Source organism: Macrotis lagotis, chromosome 6 (assembly GCF_037893015.1).
Source record: "Macrotis lagotis isolate mMagLag1 chromosome 6, bilby.v1.9.chrom.fasta, whole genome shotgun sequence".
Classification (NCBI taxonomy): Eukaryota; Metazoa; Chordata; class Mammalia; order Peramelemorphia; family Peramelidae; genus Macrotis; species Macrotis lagotis.
Genome location: NC_133663.1, coordinates 116,802,273 through 116,829,769, shown reverse-complemented (window position 1 = coordinate 116,829,769; position 27,497 = coordinate 116,802,273).

Here is a 27,497-nt window from a genome sequence, read left to right as displayed (position 1 = left end):
ATCCTTCAAAATCAGTTATACATACAATATTCAACATGCTGTGAAACCCTCATCACCTTGGAATTTGGATTCTCATATCTCATCTTTGGAGTCAGTTTGTTTTTGGTAATTCTACAAGATTCATTTTCAATTTTTAGATGAATTCGTCTTAAAGAGGTTAATGTACCAGTAAAATAATTTTGGTCAGGATAAATATTTTTCTCCTCCTCTGTGATTTCACTGTTCTAGGGGACACCTACTATAGCAAAGAGCTGGATAAATTAGTCTCTCTGAATTTGAATTCTACAAAGAAAGAAAGTGTAATGCTGATCACCTCAATAGTTTATTAGCCTGGCAGGGGAAATTAGAGGGGTGAAAATGATTGGACAGTCCAATGCAGTCCAGTAAAACAATGGGACATATGACCCATGTAGGAGGACAGTGAGTACTATTTCCCACCTACCCAAGAAGTCTTCTTCCCATGCACCCACATCATTAGGCTTTTGACAAGTTCTCTTAGAAGCTAGGGGTTTTATTTTCTCCCAGGGGCTTAATCAAGAGAGCGGCAGCTACAGGGACCCCACAATTGAGTCTTTCGAATGATGCTAGTGTTTCTGCTGATTGTTATTCAAATAATGCTGGTGTTCCTTCTAGCAATCCCTGTACAACAAGGATGAGGACTCAGACTGTTAGGTACGGACTGGCTGACTGATCAAATCCCCCTTCAATATTGGTCCTCAATATATGGCCAATCCTGTTAGCTAGAAGACTCAGTTACAAATCAACAACCAGGTGAGTCTTAATATAAGGATACATATCAATGTAATCAATAGCCTTTCTAGGAAGGCACAGAATTGTCTCCATAAGTTCAATTCAGTAATCTAGGTCCCATTGTTGGTGATATAAAATGGATGAATGATATTGATTTCCCCGATTACTTCATGGATGAGATACATAGAGTCTGTCATATTAGCTGCAAGCTTATTAATTGGTTGAGTTTGGTGTAATGGTACAGTCACTCAATTATTCTGAGCTGCTTGGTAGACTTTTCCTAATCACTAGAGTACCTTTAGAGAAGCAGTATTAGTCCTAGGGAGGAGAGTCATTCTCCTGCTTATAGGTGGCTTCTACCTCCATCTGGTCACAGTCTACCTCACTAGCATCCTCACAAAGGTCTATCAGTGACACTTAGAATGTTTTTACTTCTAGAATACATACATACATACATACATACATATGTTTACATTACGTATATAGTATGTCTTTGGAATTCAGTTGTCTAATCATAATCCATTGGATTTACACTTCTCCCTTGGCTTTCTGATATTAAACCCTGTTTGTTTGCCCTGTGATTCCAGTCTCCTGGTTTTATCTTAGGGTCACAGACTGTATTAGAGTGCTGTTACCAGGGCAACTACAGGTGGTACTCAAAGTTCAATAAACCTACTAACTTTTTAGGGGTGATTAACTGAGCAAATATAGCCTGCAAATGAGGTTATAAATATTCAAAAAATCCTTGGCTGAAGAAAGGTTCCCTATCCCTGTTCTAGGCCATCATCTCTGAAATAGTCAAACTCTCTCTCTTTCCCTATCCAAACCCTTTAACATGAAGGGGGTGGAGAGAAAGAATACTTGGTGGTGGTGGGGAACAAATGGTACATGAAATGATTTGGCTTTGCATGATTTGGCTCATGAGTATTGTCCATCCATGTAGGTTACTTGAAAAGGAGAAAAGTTATAAAGTTATTTTAATTTGATGGAATTCATGACTCTTGAGAATCATATTGCTAATTAGACAGTAGAGGGTAGGGTACTTAGTGACTATGAGTCAATGCTACTTATCAATCAATCAAGCATCAATCAACCTGTTATTATACTTTGATAACATTTTGAGTTTATTAAACAATCAATCAATCAATCAACCTTTGAATGATGGTACTTGGACTGATGTCTAACCATAAATAAAAGCAGGCAAAAGAAGCATAAAGATCAATTATGCTAGAGGGAAAAAAGGGAGGGTGTAAACACTGAGTAAATCCTATTCAATAGATTTGACCCAGAGAGCAAATAAGATAAATTATCACTTGAGTTTAAAAATGTAATCTACTCTACAGGGAAGTACCAGGGAAGGAAAGAAAAGGGAAGAGGGGACTGATAAAAAGGAAGGCAAAGGTATGAGTGAAAATAAACTAAAAGTTAAAATTTAAAAGAAAACTTACAGGGGGAAAAGGGAATACAATTTTGATGAGGAGGAATAAGAGGAAAGAAAAAATAAAAAGGGAAAGATATCCTGAAGGGAAATACAGAATTAATGTTCTTAACTCTAAATGTGAATGGGCTGAAATCTCCTATAAATTGGAAGGGGATGGTAGAAGGGATTAAAAAAACAGAATCCTACAATATGTTTTTACAAGATACATATTTAAAGCAGATAGACACACACAGGGTAAAGCTAAAAGGATAGAGTAAATTTTATTATATTTCAAGTGAAGTAAAATAAAAATCAGGGGTACTGATCCTGATCTTAGATAAAGTAAAAGCAAAAATCAATATCATTAAAAGGGATAAGGAAGAAAATGACATCTTCTTAAAAGGCACCATAGGCAATGAAAATATATCATTGTTAAACATGTATGTACCTGGTGGTATAGCATCCAAACTCCTAGAGGAAAAACTGAGTGAATTACAAGAAGATACAGACAAGCAAAACCTTAATAATGGGGGACCTCAACCCCCCTCTCTCAGAACTTGAGAAATATAACTGCAAACTAAACAAGAAAGAATTTAAGAAAGTAAATAAAATCTTAGAAAACTTAGATATGCTAGACCTCTGAAGAAAACAATGTGGATAGAAAAGAATATACCCTTTTGTCTGCAGTATGTGGTACCTTTTCCAAAACTGACCATGTACTAGGCAGTAAAAACTCTATAATCACATGTAAAAAGGCAAAAATAATAAATATATACTTTTTCAGATCATGATGCAATAAAAATTATATGTAATAGTCATTGAAAGATAAATCAAAAAATAATCAGAAACTAAAGAACCTAAGATTAAAGAATGAGTAGATCAAATCATAGAAATAATCCATGATTTCATCCAAGAAGATGACAACAATGAGATATTATGCCAAAATTTATGGGATACAGGCACGTTGTAGGGGAAATTTTATATCTCTAAATACTTATGTGAATAAAAAAGAGAAAGAGATGAGCAATGAATTGGACATGCCATAAAAAAAAGCTAGAAAAAGAAAAAATTAAATAACCCCAATTAAATACCAAAATGGAAATTCTGAAAATTTCTGAAAAATTCTGAAAAAAAAGAGCTCAAAAAATTGAAAATCAAGTAAGGGAGGTAGAGATAAAATTGGAAAGAGAAATGAGAGTGATTCAGGATAATCATGAAAACCAAGTTAGCAGCTTGTTGAAGGAGATGCAAAAAAAATAACTAGAGAAAATAACATGTTAAAAACCAGTTTAGGTCAAATGGGATAAACAGTCCAAAAGATCAATAAGGAGAAGAATGCCTTAAAAAGCAGAATTGGCAGGGGCAGCTAGGTGGCACAGAAGATATTGCACTGGCCCTGGAGCTAGGAGGACCTGAGTTCAAATAAAGCCTCAAACATTTAATAATTACCTATCTGTGTGACCTTCAGCAAGTCACTTATTGCCTTGAAAAAAAAAGCAAAACTGGCCAGACAGAAAAGGAGATAAGAAAGTTTTCTGAAGAAAATAACTCCTTCAAATGTAAAATAAAGTTAATGGAAGCTGATGACTTTGTGGAAAAAATCAACAAACAATGAAACAAAACTGAAACAATGAAAAGCTAGAAGAAAATGTGAAATATCTCATTGGAAAAAAAAAAGCTGGCCTGGAAAATGAGTGAGGCTACATTCTCATAGGAAATGACTCAGAGAGGAAATTAACACACACGCATTTGGGCATAGAAATCTATCTTACCCTAGAGGAAAAACGAGAGAAAGGGGATGGGAGAAAGGGGACAAGGTATGGAGAAATTGGTATAGGTGATAGAGGACAGCGAAGATCCTGGGAGATGGTAGTACACAGCACTTTTTTTGCAGTTTGGTTGAGTTGAGTGGCTTACCCAAGGTCACAAGAGGTGGTTGTTGGGTATTTGGAACCAGATTTGGGCTTGAGAATTCCTGGCTCCAGGGTCAGTACTCTGTCCACTGTGCCACTTGACTGCCCCACACCAAATTTTTTAATAGATAAATATGTTATTTGTTTTCAAATTATATGCAATAGTAGCTTCTATCTATCATTTTTGTAAGGTTTTTAATTTTACCATTTTCCCCCATCTGTCTTTCTCTCCCCCCTTTCCCCCACAAAAGGCTATCTGATATCTTTACCATGTTTCCATGCTATGCATTGAGCAAATTTGATTATATTGAGAGGGGAAAAAAACATCCTTGAGGAAGAAATAAAATATTAAAGGTAATAAAATTATATAGTACATAAGACTTTTTTTTTAAAAATGAAGTTAATAATCTTTGATCTTTGTTTAAACTCCATAGATCTTTCTCTGGATAAAGATGGTATTCTCCATCACAGATATACGAAAATGGTCCCTGATTATCTTCATCACACTTTTGAGGAGGTATAAAATGAAAGGAGAGAGAGAGAATAGAATGGAAATGGGAAAGAATAGATTAAGGGAAGTACAATGAAAAATAGTAACTGTGGGAAAAATACAGAAGCATCTTCTCTGATATACTTACGATAAAGAATGCAATCCATCCCAGAGACAGGCCTGATGGTATCTGAATAGAGATTTAAGTACATTTTTTTTTCTTTTTCTCTCATTTTATTTTTTGTGAGATTTCTCTATCTTTATGGGGGAGATGGAGGTTATGTTTACTTACAAGACTATAGTCCTAATGTCTAAAAATATAAATAAATTTTTTAAAAAAGTATTACAAATATTGTCTTCCCAAGTAGGGATAGACAGTCAAATCTTATTGACTAACACTGACATTGTTATTTACCTTTTTACATATCTTTTGAGTCTTGTGTTTGAAGATCAAATTTTCTTAATAGAAACTGAAATAGAAAACTGAATAGTTTTGATCTTTATTTCAGGTAAGTTGAAAGTCCTCAATTTCCTTGAAACTTCATTTTTTTTGCCCAAAAAGAATCTACTAAATTTTGCAGAGTGTTTGATACTTGATTATAATCCAAGCTCCTTTTCCTTCTAGAATATCACATTCCAGGACATTTGATCCTTTAATGTAAATCTTTATGTAATCTGCATCTGAATAGCTCTATGCTTGATGTTTAAATTTCTTCCTTTTGGCTCATTGCAGTATTTTCTCCTTTAGTTGAGAATTCAGAAATTTGGCCAGAATATTCCTTGGAGTTTTTCTTTGGGGATCTCTTCCTGGAGATGATTGATAGACTCTATTAATGACAATTTCATTTTTTTTGTTTTAGGACATTATACCAGTTTTCCATGATAATCACCTGCAAAATATTATCCAGGTTCTTTTTCTGATCTGGGCTATCAGACAGATTAATTATGTACAAATTGTCTCTCATGGATCTATTTTCCAGGTTAGTTATTTTTTTCTAAGAGGTACATTATTTTTTCTTTTTTTTTTAACCAGCTTTTGGTTTTGTCTCTTGAACTTTTAGTATCTTGTAGTGTTATTGCTTTCAATTTGTCTAAATTCTAATGTTTAGGGTTTTATTTTCTTCAGTTACTTCTTCTGTGTTTCTTTTTCTAATTGGTTAATTTTACTTTTTGATGAGTTATATTCCTTTTCCAGTTGATCAATTTGACTTTTTTATCACTTAAATTCTTTTTCAGTTAGTTGTCATTACTTTTTTTTCTGAATTTATTTATTAATTTTTCTAACCACATGCAAAGATAGTTTTCAATAATCATTTTTGTAAGGTTTTGAATTTCACATTTTTCTCCCTCCCTGCCTCCCTTCCTCCCTCCCTTCTTTCCCCCAACAGAGAGCAATCTAATATAGTTTATACATGTATAACTATGTTGATATTTTCATATTAGTCATATTGTGAATGTAGAATCAGAAGAAAAAGAAAAACAAATTTTAAAAAATTAAAAATAGTAAGCTTTGGTCTACATTCTATAGTTCCTTCACTGGTTGTGAATGATATTTCCCACATCAAGTTTTTTAGAATTGTCTTTGATTATCGCATTGCAGAAATAGCAGGTCAATCATAGTTCTTCATCTCACATCACTGTTCTTAATGTGTGCAATGTTCTTCTGGTTCCATTCACTTCATTCAGCATCAATTCATGGATGTCTTTCCAGGTCTTTCTGAAGTTCCATCCCTTCATGATTTCTTACAGAAAAAATATTCTCTATGACATTCATTTACCATAATTTGTTCAGCCATTTCACAAGTGGTGGACATTCCTTCAAAATTCAATTCTTTGGCAATGCTAAAAGAGCTGCTCTAACTATTATTGTATATCTGAATTTTTAGACTTTTTTGATTTGGTAGATCAAAGGTTTTGTAATTTTATTGCCCTTTGGGCATAGTTCCAAATTGCTCAACAGAAAGGTTGCATCAGTTCACAATTCCACCAACAATGCTTTAGTGTTTTTCTCCCCACATTCCGTCCAACAGTGAGCATTTTCCTTTTTTTGTCAACCTGATAAGTCTGAGGTGATATTTCAGAGTTGCTTTAAATTACATTTCTTTAATTAATGATGATTTAAAGTATTTTATATGACTATACATAGCTTTAATTTCTTTATCTGAGAACTACATTTTCATATCCTTTGACTATCAACAAGAGAATAAGTTGTCTTCTTATAAATTTGATTCAGTTCTCCATATAGATTTTCAAAGTGAGTCCTTTATCAAAAACACTACTTGTAAAAATTGTTTCCCAATGTGTTGCATTCCTTTTAATCTTCTTTGCATTTTTTAATTTGTGCAAAAATTTTTATTTAATATCATCAAAATTATCCATTTTGCATTTTATAATGTTCTCTATTTCTTCTTTGGTCATAACCTCTTCTACATTCCACAGATATGACAGATAAAATATTCTTTGTTCTACTAACTGGTTTATAATATCAATTTTTATGTCTAAATCCTGTACCTTAACTTATCTTGATAGAGGGTGTGAGATGTGGGTGCGTGTCCAGTTTCTGTCATGCTGTTTTTTTTTCATTTTTTCCAGTTGTTTTTGTTAAAAAGTGACCTCTTATCCAAGAAATTGGAGTCTTATGGTTTATCAAACCATAGGCTATATTATAGTCATTTAATACAGTTACTTTTGTGCCGAATCTATTTCACTGATCCAACATTCTTTTTCTTAGTCAGTACTGAATTGTTTTGATAACTCTAATAATACAATTTAGAACAGGTTTGGCTAAGCCAGATTCCTTTACATTTTTTTTTCTATTGATTCCCTTGATATTCTTCATCTTTTGTTCCTCCATATGAATGTTTATTTTTTTTCCACCTCAATCAAGTAACTTTATTATAATTTGCTTGATATGACACTGAAAATATAATTTAAGTAGAATTGTTATTTATATTATTTATTGCCTACCCATGAGAAATTGACATTTATCCAATTATTTATTTCTGATTTCATTTGTGTGAAAAAATGTTGCTTTCATCTAGTTTCCAAGTTTCCAGGTACACTCACAATATTTTACATTGTCTACAATTATTTTAAATAAAATATCTTTTTCTATCTCTTGCTGCTATGTTTTGTTGGTAATATATTTATGTGGGTTTATTTTATATCCTGCATCTCTGCTAACATAACTGTTTCAAGAACTTTTATAGTTTATTTTCTAGTGTTTTCTAAGTACATAATCACACCATCTGCAAAGAGTGAGACTTTTATTTCCTCACTGGTTATTCTAATTTTTTCAATTTCTTCTCTTTTTTTTGCTAAAGCTAATACAATATTGAATGATAGTGGCAATAAGGGGTATCCTTGCTTCACCTCTTATATTATTGGGAATGCTTGTAGGTTTTTCCCATTACAAATAATGCTTGCTGATGTTTGAGATAGATACTGCTTATTGTTTTAAAGAAAACTCCAGTTTTTCCTATACTCTCTAGTGCATTTGATTGGAATGGGTGTTATATATTGTCAAAAGCTCTCAGTATCTATTGAAATAATCAAATGTTTTCTGTTTTGTTATTTATGTAGTCAATTATACTGATAATTTCCTTAATATTGAAATAATCTTGCATTTCTGGCATAAAACATACTTGATCATAATATATTTTTCTACTGCTATTTCACTAGAATTTCTTTGTTAATATTTTGTTTACATTTTTTCTATTAATATTCCTTAGGAAAATTAGTCTATAATTTTCTTTCTCTGATTTGACTCTTCCTTTTTAAGTGACAGTACCATATTTGTGAAATTTGGTAGAATGTCATCTATTTTTTTCAAATAGTTTATATTAAATTGGGAATAATTGTCCTTTAAATGTTTGGTGGAAAATTTTTGTGACTATATCTAGCCCAGGAGATCTTTTCTTAGGAAGTCCATTAATAGCTTGTTCAATTTTTTTTTTTTTTTTTGGCAAGGCAATGGGATTAAGTGGCTTGCCCAAGGCCACACAGCTAGGTAATTATTTAGTGTCTGAGCCCACATTTGAACTAAGGTACTCCTGACTTCAGGGCCAGTGCTCTATCCACTGCTCCACCTAGCTGTCCCTGTTCAATTTCTTTTTCTGAAATGAGGTTATTTAGTATTTTATCTTCTATTCTGTTAGTCTGGCAAGTATATTTTTGTAAATATGCATTCATTTCATTTATATTGCTAGATTTGTTGGCCAGTTGGATAAAATTGCTCAGAATTGTTACTTTAATTCCCTCATTTTTGATAATGGTAATTTCATTTTCTCCTTTTAAATCAAATCACCAAAGGTATATCTACTTTATTGTTTTTTCATAAAAACCAATTTAGTTTTATTTATAGGTTAAATAGCTTTGTTAATTTCAATGCTATTGATTTTTACTTTGATTTTCAGAATTTCTAATTTGGTATTTAATTGGGAATTTTAAAGTGTTCCTTTTTATGGCTTTTATAGTTGTAAGTCCAGTTCACTGATTTCATTTTTTCTCTATTTCTTTTATGTAAGCATTTAGAGATACAAATTTTTCCTGAATAGCACTTTGCTGTATCACACAACTTTTGATATGTATCTCATTATTGTCATTGTCTGGGATGAAAATGTTAATTACTTCTATGATTTGTTAAGCTACTTATTCTTTAAAATTATGACATTTAGTTTCCAATTAATTTTTAGTCTATCTTTTCAAGACCCTTTATTATATGTGATTTTTATTACATCAAGATCTGTAAATGAAACATTTAATTTTTCTGCCTTTCTGTATTTGATTGACTATGCTCTAGTAAAGGGCTGTCCAAAATGTGGCCTTCAGTGCAATTTTATTTTACCCATCTGTGGGTTTACTAAATGCTATAGTAAACAAAACCAAGCACCTGAAGAGTTCTCACTAAAATGGCAAATCAAAATATTTGGTCTATTGTTTCAATAAAATTTTTTAAAGTAATAGCAGACAGCCCTGCTCTCATAGTCAATGTCTAACTGCCGTGTATGTCAGAGAAAAAGTCATACTTCATTCTATCTACATTCAGTTTTCTCCAGAGATCTATCATATCTAACTTTCCCAAAATTCTGTTTACTTCCTCTACTTGCTTATTTTGTGGTTAGATTTATCTAATTCTGAGAGGAGGTTGAGTTCCCCTATCAGTACAGTTTTACAATCTATGTCTTCTTGTTATTCATTTAGCTTCTTCTCTAAGAATTTGGGTGCTTATAGCACTTGATGCTTATATGTATAGTACTGAAATTACTTCATTGTGTATGGTACCTTTTAGGAAGATATGGTTTTGTTCCTTATCTCTTTAGAGTGTTGCTTTTTTTCACATTAACTGAAGCATAATACATTCTGCTCCACACTTTTACCTTTACTCTGTATGTATCTCTATGCTTCAGATATTTTCCTTGTAAATCATATATTGTAGAATTTTGTTTTTTAGCCCATTCTGCTATCTGCTTCCACTTTGTGGGAGAATTCATCCATTCACATTCACAGTAATATTTACTAACTTTTATTACCCTCCATCCTAACTCCTCTACCATTTGTATTTTTCTTTCTCCTTTCTTTCTATCCCTCCTCACCAGTATTTGCTTCTGATTATTGCCCCTCTCAACCTATCTCCTATTAGTTCCCTATCTTTTCTTTACCTTTTCTTCTTTGCTTTTCCAGTCATTTCTTCCCTCCCCTCTCTCTCATTCCCTCTTGACTTCCCCATCTTTCCTCTCCTAATGTGTGAAGAAAAGATAAATCTTTAAATCCAGTTGACTGTATGTGCAATTCCTTCCTTGAGTCAAATCCAATAGAAATAAAATTCAAGCAATTCTCATCCTCTTCACCCATTATTTTTTTTTACTGTAATAGGTCATTTGTGTCTCTTCAAATAATGTAACATCCCATTCTGTCTCCCCTTCCTCCTGAGTACAATACCCTTTTTTAATGTCTTAATTTTTTTAAATCATCCTATCAAAATCAACATATATACCTTCTGTCCCACTCTATCTTCTAATAGAGATAAAGTTCTCAAGAGGGATATGGATCCTTTCATGTAAGGATGTAACTAGTTTATTCTTATTAAATAACATTCTTTTTCTTTTCTTCTGGTTACCCTTTTCATGTATCTCTTGAGTCTTCCATTTAAAAACAAATTTTCTGTTCAGCTCCAGTTTTTTCATCAGTAATTTTGGAAAGTCACCAATTTCATTAAATGTCCTGCTTTTCTCCTGAGCTTATCCAATTTTGATGGTTATGCACTCCAGAATATCATATTCCAATCCCTTTTATCTTTTAATGTTGATGCTGCCAAGTCCTTGGTAATCCTGTTTGTGGCTACTTGGTATATGGATTCTTTCTTTCTGACTACCTGAGGAATTTTCTCCTTGATCTGATAATTCTGGAATTTTACTGCAATAACCCTTGGTGTTTTCATTTTGGGATTCCTTTTAGATGATCGGTAGATTCTTTCAGTGACTATTTTATCATCTGGTTCTAAGATATTCATGCAGTTTTTCTTGATGATTTATTGGAAGATGTTGTCCAGGTTCTCTTTTGGATCATAGCTTTCAGATAGTTCAAAAATTCTTAAATTATCTATCCTAGATGTATTTTATTGGTCACTTGTTTTTTCACAATCATGTATTTTATATTTTCTTCTATTTTCATTTTTTGATTTTGCTTTCCCAACTCTATTCTTCAAAGAATTATTTTCTTCAGTTAACTTTGCACCTCCTTTTCCATTTGGACAATCCTATTTATAAAGGAACTGTGATCTTTTTGTATTTGCCCATTGAATTTATAAATGATTTATTTTCTTCATTCAATTTTTGTGCTTCCTTTTGCAAGAATTTGAATTTCTCTTGCATTTCTTTTTTTCAATTTTTCTAATTGATTTTTAAAACTCTTTTTTTTCACTCTTCCAAGAAGTCTTTTTGGGCTAGAGACCAACTCAAATTCTCTGCTCTTTTACCTTTGGGGTTTTTTTTTTTGTTATCCTCTTCTGAGATGGAGTTTGCTCATCCTTTCTTCAAGGTAATGTTCAATAGTCCCAGCTTTTCTCTCACTTTTCTTGTTCATTCTGACTTATATTCCTAAATTCTATCCCAGGCTTCTTATGTTGAGGGAAGGGCTCAATCACAGACCTTCCATGTTGAGAGTTCCAGTGACTTATTCTCTGTTCTGGGCTGTCCAGTCCAGACATGATGCTTGAACAGGGGATTTCGGGTACCTGTGTTGAAGTTCTCCCAACTGTCCTGCTAGACTCTTGGCCTGCTGAGGTGGGACTTCAAGGGCCTCTGATACAGATTTCTGCTGTAGCTGAAAACCTCAGTCAGTTCCCCTCCTCACACTACCACCAGTGAACTATATTTCAGTTCCCTACTCTAGATACAGTCCCACTCTAACAGAGACAGATCTTTTTGGAAAATACTCTCTATGTTCTTTTGTGAGTTCTGTTGCTCCACAATCCATTTAGAGGCTTAATTAATGTAGTTTTTGAGGGAAAGCTAGGAGAGCTTTAAAAAAAGTCCCTGCTTTCTCTTTGCTAGTTTGCTTCAGGTTCGCCTTATTTTTCCATTTCATCAATTTTATTTTTAAAAGGACTATTTTTTCACTCAGTTTTTCCATAATTCTCCTGCATGACTCATTTCTCTTCTCCACTTTGCTTCTTCCTCTCTTCTTTGGTTTTGAAAAATCTTCTTGAGCACTTCCAAGAAGTTGTTTTGGATCTAAAACTAATAAAAAAAAAATACCTTTTAAACTTCACATGTGGGCATTTTGTCATTGCTTTCCTCTTCTGAGATGACATTTTTATCATCCCTCTAATAATCATAGCTTTTTATCATTCACACTTTCTTGTGGGTTTCCCCCCCTTATTTTGATGGTTGAGTTCTTTGGGACAAAAGGAGGTTTTAGTTCCAAGCTTTTTTTGCTGGGGGGCAGGGTATGGTCCCTGGATTACATTTTGCCTATGGTGTTGCTTATGGCTTTTCCAGGTGCCAGTGGCTTGTTCCTTAAATTAGGGCAGCCCAATCCAGTCCTATTTGTTGTACTAGAATTCTTCAGGGTTCAAACTTTGTGTTCTGAGCTGAGGTCAGAACCCTCACTCTTAACCTGCCGAACCACTACTTTGCTAAGCCTGGGCTTAAGCTACTCTGTGACTGAGCTTCCCATTTTCCAGTATGCTAGGCTATACTCCCCTTTTTCCCCACATGAATTAGACCTTTACTGAAGTTCTTCTATGTTATCTTGAGTTCTTATTTAACTCTGTTATTTTGTGGGTTCTGTCACTGTAGGATCTATTTAGAGAACTCATTTATATTTATTTTGGAAAAAAATCTGGGAGTTTTCTAATTTCACACAGCATCTTGGTTCTGCCCCCAAAGTCCACTCAAACCCTTGATAATCCAGCCTTACTTTTCCCCAATACAGTTCCACTCTTCCTACAATTTATACCTGGCCACTACCCTTTAATTCTATAACACTGAATTCCTTGCAGTACCCTGCACAAGATACTCCACCTCCCAAACTTGGGGCATTTTAACTAGCTTTTGTGACTAAAATTATCTTCCTGTTCATTTACATTTCCTGGATTCTTCTTCCTTCAAGTCTCTTTTTAAATTCCTTCTACAAGAAGCCTTCCTGAATCTATCTTAATTCTAATTCCTTTCTTCTGTTATTTCCTATTCATTATGTATGTGTGTGTGTGTATACATTATATATATATACATATATATGATACATAGAGATAGATATAGACATATATACACACTTATATAAACGTATATGTGTGTTACATATATATCTTTATATATAGAGAGAGATATGCAATACATACACATATAGTTTGTTTGTTTTCTACCTCACTTGATTGTGAGCTCCTTGAGGGGGGGGGGGACTCTTTTTCTTTTCTTTGCATAGCTAGGTCTTAACTTAGCATCTAGCAATTAATAAATGTTTACTGACTTCACTACAAATGTATTGTTTATTATCTTCTATATTAGCACCTTCCTCCCTTGTAAGAATATAACATTTACATATTTGTTTCTTAGGCTCTGAATTTGCTTGAACTTCTTTGATTGCTGTCTCATATCAGATGAATCATTTCTTCCCCACTAATATTCTCAGCTGCAAAAATGAAGTGGCTTTGAAATAGATGAATACTACCTTTTTTTGTTTTTGATTTTGTTTTTGTTTATTTTTGCAAGGCAATTGGGTTAAGTGACTTGCCCCAGGTCACATAGCTAGGTAATTATTAAATGTCTGAGGCCCGAATTGAACTCAGGTCCTCCTGACTCCAGGGCCTGTGCTCTATCCATTGCACCAACTAACTGCCCCATACTAACTATCCTTTAACTCTTTTCGTACTGAATTTTTTTTCCCTTTCATCCCAGTGCTAAATATTTTGTGCCAAATTTGGGCGAAAATACAAATATCACAAGGCATTAATTATAGTTGCAGTTTATGTTAATTTCTTCATAAATAACCTAAAAATGACCCTGAAACAATTAAATAACAAATAAAACTTGTGGGAAAATATGCATCTTCTTCAATATAACATGCTCCCACACCAAAAATGATGAATATAAATCTATGATCTTATGATTGTACTTTAATAGTACAACTTGAATTATTATTTAGTGTTATACCTTTCCATTCTTTGAATATGGCAATCTTAGCACAGAGTCTAGAAGGAATGTCAAGAAAAATATAAATCTGGAGAGAATGAATTGATTGTATAACACACTAGAGAGATGATGGATATAGTTTTTCAATTTTATCAGGAGATTCGTCATGTTTATTTACTTTTTCATCATTTTTTATAATGGTTTGGAACTAGCTCATTAAATCTGAAAGACTACTTTTTAATAAGAAAACATTTATTGATGGATCAAATACCAGTATTGTGTCTCAGAAGAATGTGGAGAAGATGGCTTAATTTTATTGGCACTTTGTCTTCATGATAGTAAAACTTCTAGAAATTTAAGACATCTCAAACAATTTTATCTGATTTAGGCTAGGATACAGTTAAAATTTAAGAAAATTTCAGTTGGTGGAGTGCCTGCTAGTGCCGGCTGCGATGTAAAGATGGCCAAGTCTAAGAATCATACCACCCACAATCAATCACTAAAGTGGCACAGAAATGGCATCAAGAAACCTAGGTCACAGAGATATGAGTCTCTGAAAGGGGTTGATCCCAAGTTTCTGAGAAACATGCGCTTTGCCAAGAAACACAAGAAAGGGCTGAAGAAGATGCAGGCCAACAACGCCAAAGCCATCCAGGCCCAAGCAGAGGCTATTAAGGCCCTGAGAACCAAGGCCTCCAAGGCCAAGCTCCTCAGGTCCAAGATCCCCAAGGCCAGTGCCCAGTGTGCTGGTAACAAGATGGCCACCAAGCATCCAGGCCCTAGGATCGGCATCAAACATCCAGGACCCAGGATCACTAAGCCTGACTCTAAGGTTGTCAGAACCACTGACCCCAAGGCCGCCAAACCCACTGACCCCAAGGCTGCCAAGCCCACCGATGAGGCCAGTAAATCTGATCCCAAGGCTGCCAAGTCTTTCACCAAGGTCACCAAGTCTGACGCTAATGCTGCTAAGCCTGCTGAGTCCAAACCCAAAGATGCTGGAGGTTAAAACAGCTAGTCCCAAACCTTCAAAATAGATGCATTAGAACCTAAGGACTTGTTTAAATCCTAAACCACCATTTTTCCTCCCAGGGAGGGGATGATTATTCACTATTTTGTACAAATAAGGAAATGGTGAGTCATAAAAAAAAATTTAAGAAAATTTAACCAAAAATATCAGATATCCAGAAAACTAATTGTATTTTTAACAAACTGATGTAATGTTTTTACAGAGTATGAGCATAATCAGAAATCTAGCAGTGACTTATGAATTTTAAAATATACTTATCAAAGGACAATAAATAATAATTGTCAAGAAGATAAGTTTTGCTATACAACTTTACATTTTTAAGTAGAGTTAACAGTGAATAAGTGACAGAAAAAAATCAAGAGAAAGGGGAAATGAGCAGAGTATTTAAGCTGCTAAACAACATGATGAAATAAAAAATGCTTAGATTTTTATATGCATCTTAGTTTAAAACTATTTACATATTTAGAGTCTAAGTTTAAATGAAATACATTTCTCATGAACATTTATGAAATGTAGAAAAGTTTTTCATAGTAATTTTTTGGGTAAGATGAAATGGTATGAGCTAAATGGTACTACAATTAGGTGAATTTTAAACTGTACTATTCAACATTTTTATTGAGGAGTTCAGAAATTCATCCCCTCAAAACTCCAAAAGCCATAAAATTATGATTCTAGTCAAAATTTAGAAGGGTAGAACACACATACTGAGTGATGCAATTTCCCTGTCCCAGACAAAATTAAGATTAGCAGGAAAGAACTGTTTCTAGAATCCGGAGGTTGGAAAGAGTCACATCACAGCTGGACTGAGCAAACCAGCTTCTCTTCTAGGAATAGCCCTCAGAGAGCCTGGGTCCATTGCAGAGGGGGCAGTTTCCAGGTCACTTGCCCCAGGGATAGCCAGGATGGCTTAAAGATATATTTTATAAATTAGCTATATCATTCCCTTTCTCCAAAAATGTAGTCATTTAATCTTTCTGAATCAGACTATGAAGGTAAATACTTTGCATTGATTTAGAGATGGTTTCTAAAAAGGTCAAGTATTACAGTTTAGAAAGAACCAAATTTCACTGTCAATTCAATTTTATTTGATTAGTATTACTAAAAGAAACCTTAAATCATATCTTAGATCATATACTTTTGCATATGCTTTGACATAAGAAAGTTAACATGTTTTGATATAGAATTCTATATTATGTCAAAAAATGTTAACTTTCTTATGTTAAAGCTTCCCCAGTATTATATTTTTACAGAAATTTTCAAGAATTTGTGATTTAGTAACTTTTTTTAAAAAATCAGGTTGATTATTCTTACAACTTGAAAACTTGATATATCTGTTCACTCATATTTCTCTATGGAAATGATTATTGGTAAAGTATGTAATGTGTCTAAATTATATAAGGAGCAAAGTTTTGGATTAGGGCTTGTAGACCAGTGCTTAATTCTTCAAAAGAATTCTGTCAGTTCAGCATCTAATATATTTTTGCAATAATAAATAAATCATTTTCTTTAAGAATCTGTCAATTATATACAAATAAATATCTTGAGATGGCATTTACAAAGGTTTGAAAAGTAGCAAATTATGTTTTCAACAGTATATCTTAAATTTGTGATCAAATCATTTTGAACTGTCAGATACTTCATTCACTTAGAATGAAAATAGAAAAAAATTACTTTCTTAATTGAATGAAAAGATCTTCAGACATATTGCCAATTCTCATGATATTTTCTGCAAATTGAATGTTTCAAAACTGCCTTACATATGATATAGCAAGCATTCTTTCAGTTATATCAACAGTTCCAGAATTGGCAATATTTTTTTCATATTAGAATGAATCATTTTTATAGCCAGTGACTTCATAAACTTAAAATATTCAAACAATGCTTTTGATGCTTCAAACTTTTATTGAAAAGAGTTTTTTGCTTGTTTAAAGTATAATTTTCTGTAGGAAAAATTGTGTGTTGTTAATATAGTCAACAGGCTCAATAGCAAGGAAGTCTGAATTTCATTTAATGAAATTAAATATCTTAAGCTAAAATAGAAATTAGTAAACTATACCCCAGGTCATAGGTTACTAGCCCTGAACTAAAGCAATCATACAATGGGAAAAATAATTATTTCTGAATAACTGTTTTTTTAAATTATCATCTTTGTCTGATTAGTTTTAGCTGTTCCAATAGATCATTTCCTGCAAATCAGTTATACATTAATCCAACACAAAGAGTTAAAAATACAATCAAGATAATTCAGCTAAATTAATAAAAATTTCAAATTACTTCCCCTATCTCATGTAATTTAAATTTTGTAAAATTACAACTTTGGAGGACCCAACTTATTATGTTGATGTTAAACTTATTATGAATTATATTAAAAATATAATGGATATTTTGGTATTCATAACTTTCACTTTTTCACATTAATTTATAGGAAGCAGTATGAGAATGTAACCCTTGCATATCATAAAACTATATCAGTTGTTAGTAGATGTGACACATTGAAGCATATTGATATATTGATATTTTATAGTCTCAAACTTAACTCAGTTTGCATGAATTAAATACTCGATTGACTTCTTTTATTTCTATTTGGAATAAAATGGACATACACACACATGCACACATGTATATATACACACACATATATGTATATTACCAAAATTTTATTTCACTTAAAAACAAATTATTTATTTAGGAATTATATTCAACAATATTCAATTGTACATTATTTCACTTCCCATTAAAAGATATCACAAAACGAAAGGTGTTGGATCATGTCGTTGGGAAAACTCTAGCGTAAAGATAGGAAGACCTTAGTTCAAGGTCTACCTGTAAGGCTTGGAAGCTATGTGATAATATATAAGTAACCAAATGTTTGTGTTTCTCAAATAACTCTCTAAGACCAAACTCCTAAGCCATAGGTGATCAAAGTATTATAAATTTAGAACTGAAAAGAATTATTTAAATTAACCTTTCATCCTATAAATGAGATAACAGAAATTCAGAGAGACAAAATATTTTGCCTAAAGACAGAGAAATAGGAAATAGTTTAATTGGATGGATGAATTATAGTCTACAATTTGGGAGGGAATTATCAAAGTTGAAATTTCTTATATGTGTGTATGTGTTATATACATATGTATATATGTTGCACATCAAAGATATATTAATTGCATTTTTTTTCTAAAAAATTAATCCAGTATAGGACTAAAATAATGTATATATTGTAAAATAAGCCTAAATTATCCAAATCTTATTCAGATCCAATCTTTTTTAAATAAATATTTTATGTTTTCCAATTAAATATAATAATAGTTTCTACCTATTATTTTTTGGTAAGATTTTGAATTTTACAATGCCCCCCCAAAAGGCAATCTGATAATATTTACATTTCTTCTATGCTATACATTGATCAGATTCAATTGTAAAAAGTGATCATATTATAATATTTAAACATTTTTTACAATGTAGGACATGTATAGTCATGCTAGCACAAACCCAAAATAACTATGTAAGTCTTGAGTCTGGCATTATTACTTTAGAATTTCCCTACTTGATATTTGAAACTTGAATCTCAGTTTCTATTACCACTATCTGAACTGTCTGTAATTTGTATTGACTGAATCTCAGTCCCCCAAAGACCTTTTTTCAATGTGTTTAAGATAAATGGGTTGGGACTTTCCTATCATTCTGCAACATAAAAAACTCTGGTCAAGCCTGGGGCAATGATGATTTGTCCAACCAGTCTCCTCTCAATTTACAATCTCACTTCTAAGATACTTCCACAACTTTCCTGCTCTTCTACTCCTACACCCCCCCCCCGACACACAAAATAATTTAGCCACAAAATGTAAGTTATTGAAAAGCAAGAGAGCTAAAGAAATCACTGTTAATGTAGTTATTTTCTAGAATTCATGGTGACTTCTGACACAAAAATTTTCTGGTATGAAAAATGAAGAGCATCTGTCTGTAGTCAAAAGTTAAATTATCCTTTGTAGTTTCTAGGGCATTCCAAAGCACCACTGTTAGTGTCATCAATGAGACTGTGAGGATACACTTTTAGTGTTGTAGCCCTCAGACTGACTCAAGCACGATAACACTCTTCTACTCCCCCTCCCCAAAACAAAATTCTCTTCTTTTTTTTAAGGACTAGCCAAGTTTATCTGCCTCTACAACTATTGCCTACTAAATAAAATGTTATGGGAGGCTATCCATAGTAAATCAGAAAGGAAAAACAAAACTGTTTGGATGAATGGTAAAGTAGGAACAGACTCTATATCCCTACCCTTATAAATGCATGTGCATGATTGTCAAGTCACCTTTCCCTGTTTACAGCAACCAGCACAAAATCTACTATTCCACGAAAAGTCTGTTTCTGTTACTGCTTCAAGAATGTTTAATTTCAAGCACTTATTGAGAATTACAGTGAGAAGTAGAGTAAAGATGGTAAGTAATTGTAAGTACAACAAATTCATCCTTAAAACTCTTCCAAACAGATATGGAAAATGTATCAGATCAAACCTTGATGTGTAATCATTTTCCTAGCTCATGGAGACAGACAGATAAGTTTGCAATCTCTGGGGATATATCTTTCTAGAAAAAATCTTATGGAACATTCTTCTGCCCTAAAAATAATTATGCACCCTGGTGAATTAAGAACCAGAACCATATCAAGGAAAAAATGGAATAAATACCAATTGGCAGCTTTTTTGCCCACTACCTAGTACCAGATCACTAATTCAAGATGATGTGAGGAGAGGTAAGGAAGTGCAAGTTATTATAATGGGCAAATTTCAGAAGTAAACAGTGGTCATGTGGCTCAGATCTCAGGAATAGAGCAAGTTCTTAATTCTAGCTTCTAACCCAGTCTAAAATCTATTGAGGAATAATCAGGAAAGGAATCCCAAAACAAAGAAAACCTATAGTTCTTTAATTCAGACTCAGCAGAATTTCCCAGTCAGTTGTTATAGTCCAGCAATCAACCTACTGTTCTCAGACCCAAACCCAGATCAGGAACTTTCAGAATTCACACCAGAGAGATAATGACCAGATTTTTTTTTTCTTTGATTGTACCACTTTGGGAGTATTAAAAGCTTACAGGTCCTCAGACTTGCAAATCCATCCCTAAGATCCTAGAATAACAAAGTTATACTCCACAAGAAAGGAGCAACAGTACAAGTACAGACATTCCCTTAAGAAAGATGCAGAGTTGACTTGACTCTTACTAAAAGTTCAGTCAGGAAATAAAGTGAAAGAATGAGGAAATAAAAAAACAATTCTTTTATTAAAAATATTATCATACAAGGATGCTCAAGACACAAACCCAGAAAGAATGTCCCCAAATCATCTACTTGCAAAGATTCAAAGAAAAACACATTTTTGGCACAAGCCCAACTAAAATTCCTGGAAGACATGAAGTAAGGTTAAATAAGAATTTAAAATATTTATTCCAATGAAAAGAGAATGCTAGAGCAAACAATACATGCATATACACATATTCAACATGAATAACCATAATAAAGTTATATAAAAATACATTTTACTTAATGGGGAATGGAAGAAAGGAAAAGAGGAAGTTAGAGAGAGACACTTAAGAAAAGCAAGAAAAGCAAACACTAAGGATGTATAAAAATAGTTCTAGTACTTTTTGAACTGGGAAAGGATGGGAAAGTGAAAGGGTATCCATAAATTGAGGAATGGATGAATAATTATAACATATAGAACATATAAATGTGATGTAATACTGTTGAGTTGTAAGAAGGGATGAAGAGTATAGTTTTGGGGAAATTTTGTAATACTGATATGAATGGATGCAGAGTGAAGTTAACAGAACCATTAAAACAACATATATAATAACAACACAATATGCTAAATAAAATCATCTTTGAAAGAATTAGGAACTCTTATCATTGTACAGACAAATAATCAAGCATGTTACCTATCTCCTGATTAAAAAGTGAATAACTCAGAGTCCAGAATGAAATATAGACAAAAATATAAATATATATATATATATATATATTCACATACACAGTCTAAAATGGAAATTTTATTCACTAATTACATGTTTTAACAAGGATTTTCTTTTTCTTTCATTCTCAAAGGCATAGTAGGGTGGGAGGAGCAGAAAGTGGATTTTTCCTGATTTATACATAAATATGTATATATAAAACATATACATACTATATATACATATTTAAAGAACCTACAATTGTCATTTTAAATCTACTTTAAGGAACAACAGGAAACTCGGAAGTAACTGTGCTAATAGTTCCAAATGAAAACTGTAGGAAGTTCTAGTTTTTAAGTAGGTTAGCAATTAACATGTAGATTGCCCCAGTGAAATGTACTTTTATAAATATATCATCATAATCTCATATACCTTAAAAATTTAAGAGAAGTATTCCTTTTACTCCTGACCCACCCCAACTCAGTCTTAGAAGACCCTGAATTTATTGGAAATGTGAAGTGTTAAAATGGCTGTAGAGAAGCATCTACATCATTTTTTGGAATTTAAAAACCTTTATTGCATCCAGAATGAAACAATGCTATTGGTTCAATGAATAAGTTGTATGTCAGAGGGATTTAAAAGTAAAGATTTAGGTGAATTTAATAGTTGAATCTGAAAACTTCCTGACTTTCTCTCCCATCCTACATACACTTTCCTTCACTGCCTATTTAGCTTTGAAGGAGTAGTCCTGAACCGGAAGAAGGCATTGGAAAGCATAAGGAAGAGATAATTCCAGACAGATGGTCTCCTAAGTCAATAAGTAGTAGAGACAAAAATTGGGAAGACATGATCTATCCATACAGCAGAGATAATGCAATTAAGAGGAGCTATGAGATCTCTATGATGTAAGAAATGGAGTTGTGAATTGTCTTTGAGACATGCATTTATCACAAATGCACTTTACAACTTTTATACTCCAAGTCTGAGGCAAGGTTTACTGTGCATTCAATATATATTTGTGGGTGAGTGTACTCTGGTTCTTCCTGGGAGGAGAACATTTCATAACTACTCTTCTTTCTATGACATTTAAATAAAAGCCTTTCCTAAACACAAATTGTGACTTGTTAAAAGGAAGTAGGCTTGTAGGGGGAGCTTGTGAGCTAGTGTTATGACTAGACATACCCAAAAGGGTACCCCTACAATGGGAAATAGAAGACAGTTCAAGTATAATTTTAGAAAGTATTCCAGAGGGATACTACAATAGCTACCAATGAGCTACCAAAATATACTAAGTAGCTCTAAATTTCTTCTGATAATGAAATAACCTGTATCTCAAAGTCCATTGGCAATCTTTAATCTTCATTTCTTCTTCCTGATATTTTCCTTGTGGTCCTTTTTTTTGCAACTTTTCTTGAGTTTTACTTCAGCAACAATAAGTTTAATGCACATTTGTTTAAAAGGGTAACTTGAACTCTCGTGACTTAAGGGAGGACAAAATTTTGCCAAGATCATTGGCTTGAGGTCATAAATCTCTCCAAGCTAGTATTACTTCTTCTCATGTCTTTCTATTTTTTATGAAATGACCAATTCTTTCCATTATGCCCACATAATCACCCCTTCTCTCAATGATCACAAAAACAGAAACCAGTCCAAACTGGCAATAAATCAATTTAAAAAAAACAATGCTTTTTAAAAGCAAGTACAATTCTTCAAAGGCAAGCCTTTGATTTAAAAGTCAAGATTTGGCAGGCATGCTTTATAGTTCTGGTACTGTATCAACTTATAATAGTTCTAAGTGCCTAATTATCTGCTTTAGAGCAATAATAAAGTCTTTTAATATTTCATTTTCTCCTACAGAAAAAGGTATTTCAGTCTGTATTACAGACCATCTCTTTGGCAAATATTGAGGTGAAAGTTTTCAATTTTATCTTGGTCCTTGGTAACACCAGCTCCATTTGTCACACTGTAACTGGCCCCTTTGGTCTCATTGTCACTCCAATACAAATGTTACTCGCTTTTTTTTAAAGGAAAAATGTTTTCTGTCTTTTATCTTTTGTCTCACTAGTGACTCCTTTTTCTTCAGTTTTCACACTCTTTAATAAATTTCTCTATGAGAACGTGTATGTTCTTTAATGTAAGCAATGACTTCATTTTTGTGAATCCCCATGTACTGAAAATTTGCTTCTCTACCCCTCATTTTGCCATTAGCACCTCTCTTAATTTGTCTGTCTGTGCTACACTGAATTGTGGCTGCCAAAATCAATGTTTCTTTTCAGTTCCTGACAGGAAACACTGCCTTGGGCCAACTCAGCAGAACAAGGGACCACGAGGTCAACAGCAATAACAGGATTTAAAGACAACAGTTGAGTCCTGAATTGATGGATGGACAATCCAATGAACCATTTCACATCATCCTTATTGAGTTAACAAATATATTTCAAAGAGTACTTCATAAGTATTAAAATACTTCTGCTTACTTTAAATACCTAGACTTCATTGAAAATACCTTCATTGAAAGTACAGGGATCTGAAAATTCAAAAATAAGCACATGAAGTTTTGGGGGGTTATTGTTCTGCTTTGTTTTGAACTTAATAAACATCAACAAATATTTTATGACCAAAGATCAGGAGGTTTGTGAAAAACTATAATTTTGTTATATACATTGATTTTAAGAAATAGTTATATAAATATATAACTTTTATGTCACATGTTATAGTATATATGACATATGATATACATGCTATGATATTAACATAACTTGACAGGGTAATAACAAAACCAATTTACAGGCATCTCACATTTTATTGTACTTAACAGATATTGATTTGAGTTTGTTGTTTTATTTTTTATTTTTTAAAAACACATTGAAGGTTTTTGATAACCCTGCTTGGAGCAAATCTACTGTTACTGTTTTCCAACAGATTGTACTCCTATCATTGCTATGTGTCACATTTTGGTAATTTTGCATTCTTAATACTTTTTCATTATTATATCTATTATGGTAATCTATAATCAATTATCTTTGATGTTACTATTGTAATAGTTTTGTAGTACCACAAACCACACCCATATAGGATGTTGAATTTAATGGATAAATGTTTGTATTCGTATTGCTCCACCAAGTTATTTCCCTTCCTGAGGTTTCCTCATTTCCTAAGACATAACAATATTGAAGGATATTACATAAACTCAGTTGATAAAGTAGTAGCAGAGTTTGAGAAAATTAATTCCAATTTTGAAAGAAGTTCTATTTTGGGTAAATGCTATCAAATATAATCTCATGCTTCAGAGAAATCTTTCATGAAAGGTAGAGTCAATCAATGCAACAAACTTCATTGTTGTCTTTTAAGACATTACCACACTCAAAAACCGTCACTCTGATCAGTCAGTAGTCATCAACATTAAGGCAAGACCCTCTACCCACAAATAGTTTGTGACTCAAAAACTCAGATGATGATTAGCATTTTTAAGAAAATAGCATATTTAATTAAGGAAAATGCATTGTTTCTTTTCAGATATAATATTTCATAATTAACAGATTACAGAACAATATAAACACAATGTTCATATGCACTGGAAAAATCAATAAATTTGTGATGTGTTTTATAACAACATTCTCTCTATTACAGTGGTCTGGAACCAAAACTGTTATATTTTCAACATATACCTATATTCTACTTTTGTAGACTTCTGTACCTTTTTTCTTAGCATATTTTAAAAAATAAAAGAAACATAAATTTTAATTCTACATTGATATACATATATATATATACATATATATATATATATATATATATATATATATATAAACATATTATCTCCCCTTAAGGAATATAAGATCCTAAGAGTAAAAATTGTGTTATTCTTTGTATTTGTATTCCTAGTACCCATAACATTGCCTTTCAGTTAGTAGGTGGTACTTACTGACTGATTGATTGATTGAAATTGGCCTTGGAGCTTTGAAGCTGTGTTCTACCAGGATCCAAGAGCATAACTCTCCTATGTACAGCTTCAAGTATTTTAGTTTCAACCATGGATGTTCTGAATATCAGACAACTCACACATGAACATGTTTGCTTTGAACTCCCTAAATGGCAATAAAAATATATTTTATCAGTCACTTAGAGCATAAATTTTCTCACGATAATGCTGAGGAAGAAAAAGGGGGAAAATCTCATAGGTTACACTTGAGAAAATGACTGAGTATACAAAAGAGAAGTACATTCTCTGGGAATTATTTTTTCCCCAAACATTGCATTTCCCTCTAAAAATCAATGTACTCTAATTTATAGTAAAAGTGGTTATCTTGTTACAAAATAAAATAAAATAAAAGTACTACAGAAGTTATATAAGTACTGCTAATCATTACATGCAATATATTTCAAAAGAAGATTTCAAAGAGTATTTTAGCCTCATTTTATTAGTCCAAAATTAAAACATGGAAAGGAGTGTCTAGGTAAGGTCATAAACAGCTTAGAGTATAAGACTACTAGTTTCATCCTATGATCTGTCCTCCAGATAAATCAATCTTTCACATAGTTCCCTGTAGAATAGGAAGAGATAATCAGTATTATTTCACTCATCAAACAATATATTCTCTAAAAGAATTGCCTCTTGTAAGAAAGCATATTATAATGCTTATGATATGCTACAATAGCTAAGATTTTTGTACCTCTATCTTCATTTTACAGACATGATTGAAAATGGCTATGCATATATATCAATTTGGATTTTAAGAAAGCCTTTGATCAGGATTCTTATGACAGGCTCAGGCTTAAAACGACAAGCTTAACTGATCCCTATTAAGACACTAAAGAAGAATAAGGGTTTGTGAAATAACACAGGAGGTTATTTTCCAGGAAATTATCTGTATTGAGGTTTTAGAGGTTAGAGCTATTGCTATTCTTAGCATCTATTAAATTTTAAACCTTGACATTCTTAGCTTCTGACACCATCAAAATCATCACCACCTCAACTCCTCCTCTTTTTGAAGTCGTGAAATAACTTAGAACAAACTGGGATTTATCCAAGGAATTAGTCTATATAACTCTAGTCAAAAGGTATGGAAAATGAGTATGTGGTGCACACATAGTACAAGGCCTCTAGCTTCTGCACACAGGACATTTTCCAACAAGTCATGTTTATTCTCTCATCTCCTTGATACTAGGAGGCACAACCCCACCCCTGATTTTACTGGTGTAATTCAGTCATCCTTCCTACACCACCCCCCATACACTCAAATAATGATTTATGATCCATTGCTAGAGAGACACTCCTCAGGAGGTATACCTGTTATCACCTAAATAAATGGTGATCTTTCTGGTTCCTCCTTGATGGCTGTTGTGGTTCCCTGCTGGTTGCCACTAGAAACTTTAGCTAACTAACATTCATAAATGTAGTCAAATAGCTGGCCCTACTGTCTCCTTCTAGAGTCTGCTTTTTCTTTCTCAAGTCCTTCTACATCTATAAATCAGTGGGAGTGAATCACTCTGATGGAAAAGATTGACTCTAAAACCCTGTTTCACAACAAGTCATGATCAAATTATTAGATAAATTAATATTTCATTTCAAGCCTTTTTTTCATTATTTAACAACATTCTCTGGTAAGAATCATAAAACAAGTAACTGATTAAAGACTCAGAATGTAACAAATATTTTAAGGATTTGAAAGGTTATAAAAGTTTACTAAATTTTTACCTAAAATGTTTGATTCATGCTATATATCTTAATATCATAACATTTGTTTTGCAATTACCGGTTTACTTGAGAATTCAATAATATTTTATATTTAAACCATTGTCTTTTCATTTAAAAACTGAATAAATCACTAAGAATTATCTTTGTTTAGCTCAATGAATAATTTCCTTATAAAGCAAATATATAAATTATGATTATACAAGAAAAGAATATGACTTATATTTGTATATAGTTAATATTTATTTTATTAAAATTATATATCTGATTTCATTTGACCGAAATTCTTTGTCATCTTAGGAAAATTTACTAGATTTCTTGATATGTATGTTCTTAGTTAAGTAATTCAAGTATTAATTCATAGGCCATAGCCTAGATTATAGGATGGAATGGTTGCCAAATCACTTAACCAAGAGAACATAAAGTACCAGCTTTTCTTCATTTGTATGTTTGGGTTACCACAGAGAAGATTTTATGTGTAGAATGTCTTAAGCTGATTGGGCAAACTAAGTACACTACCAATACTATACTGCTTTGAAAATTTGACAGGTTGAAAAATGCTAAACCAACCAGAAATTCCTATTAAGGAACTAAAGCTTTTGTGAGATGGAATTTTCCTTAAA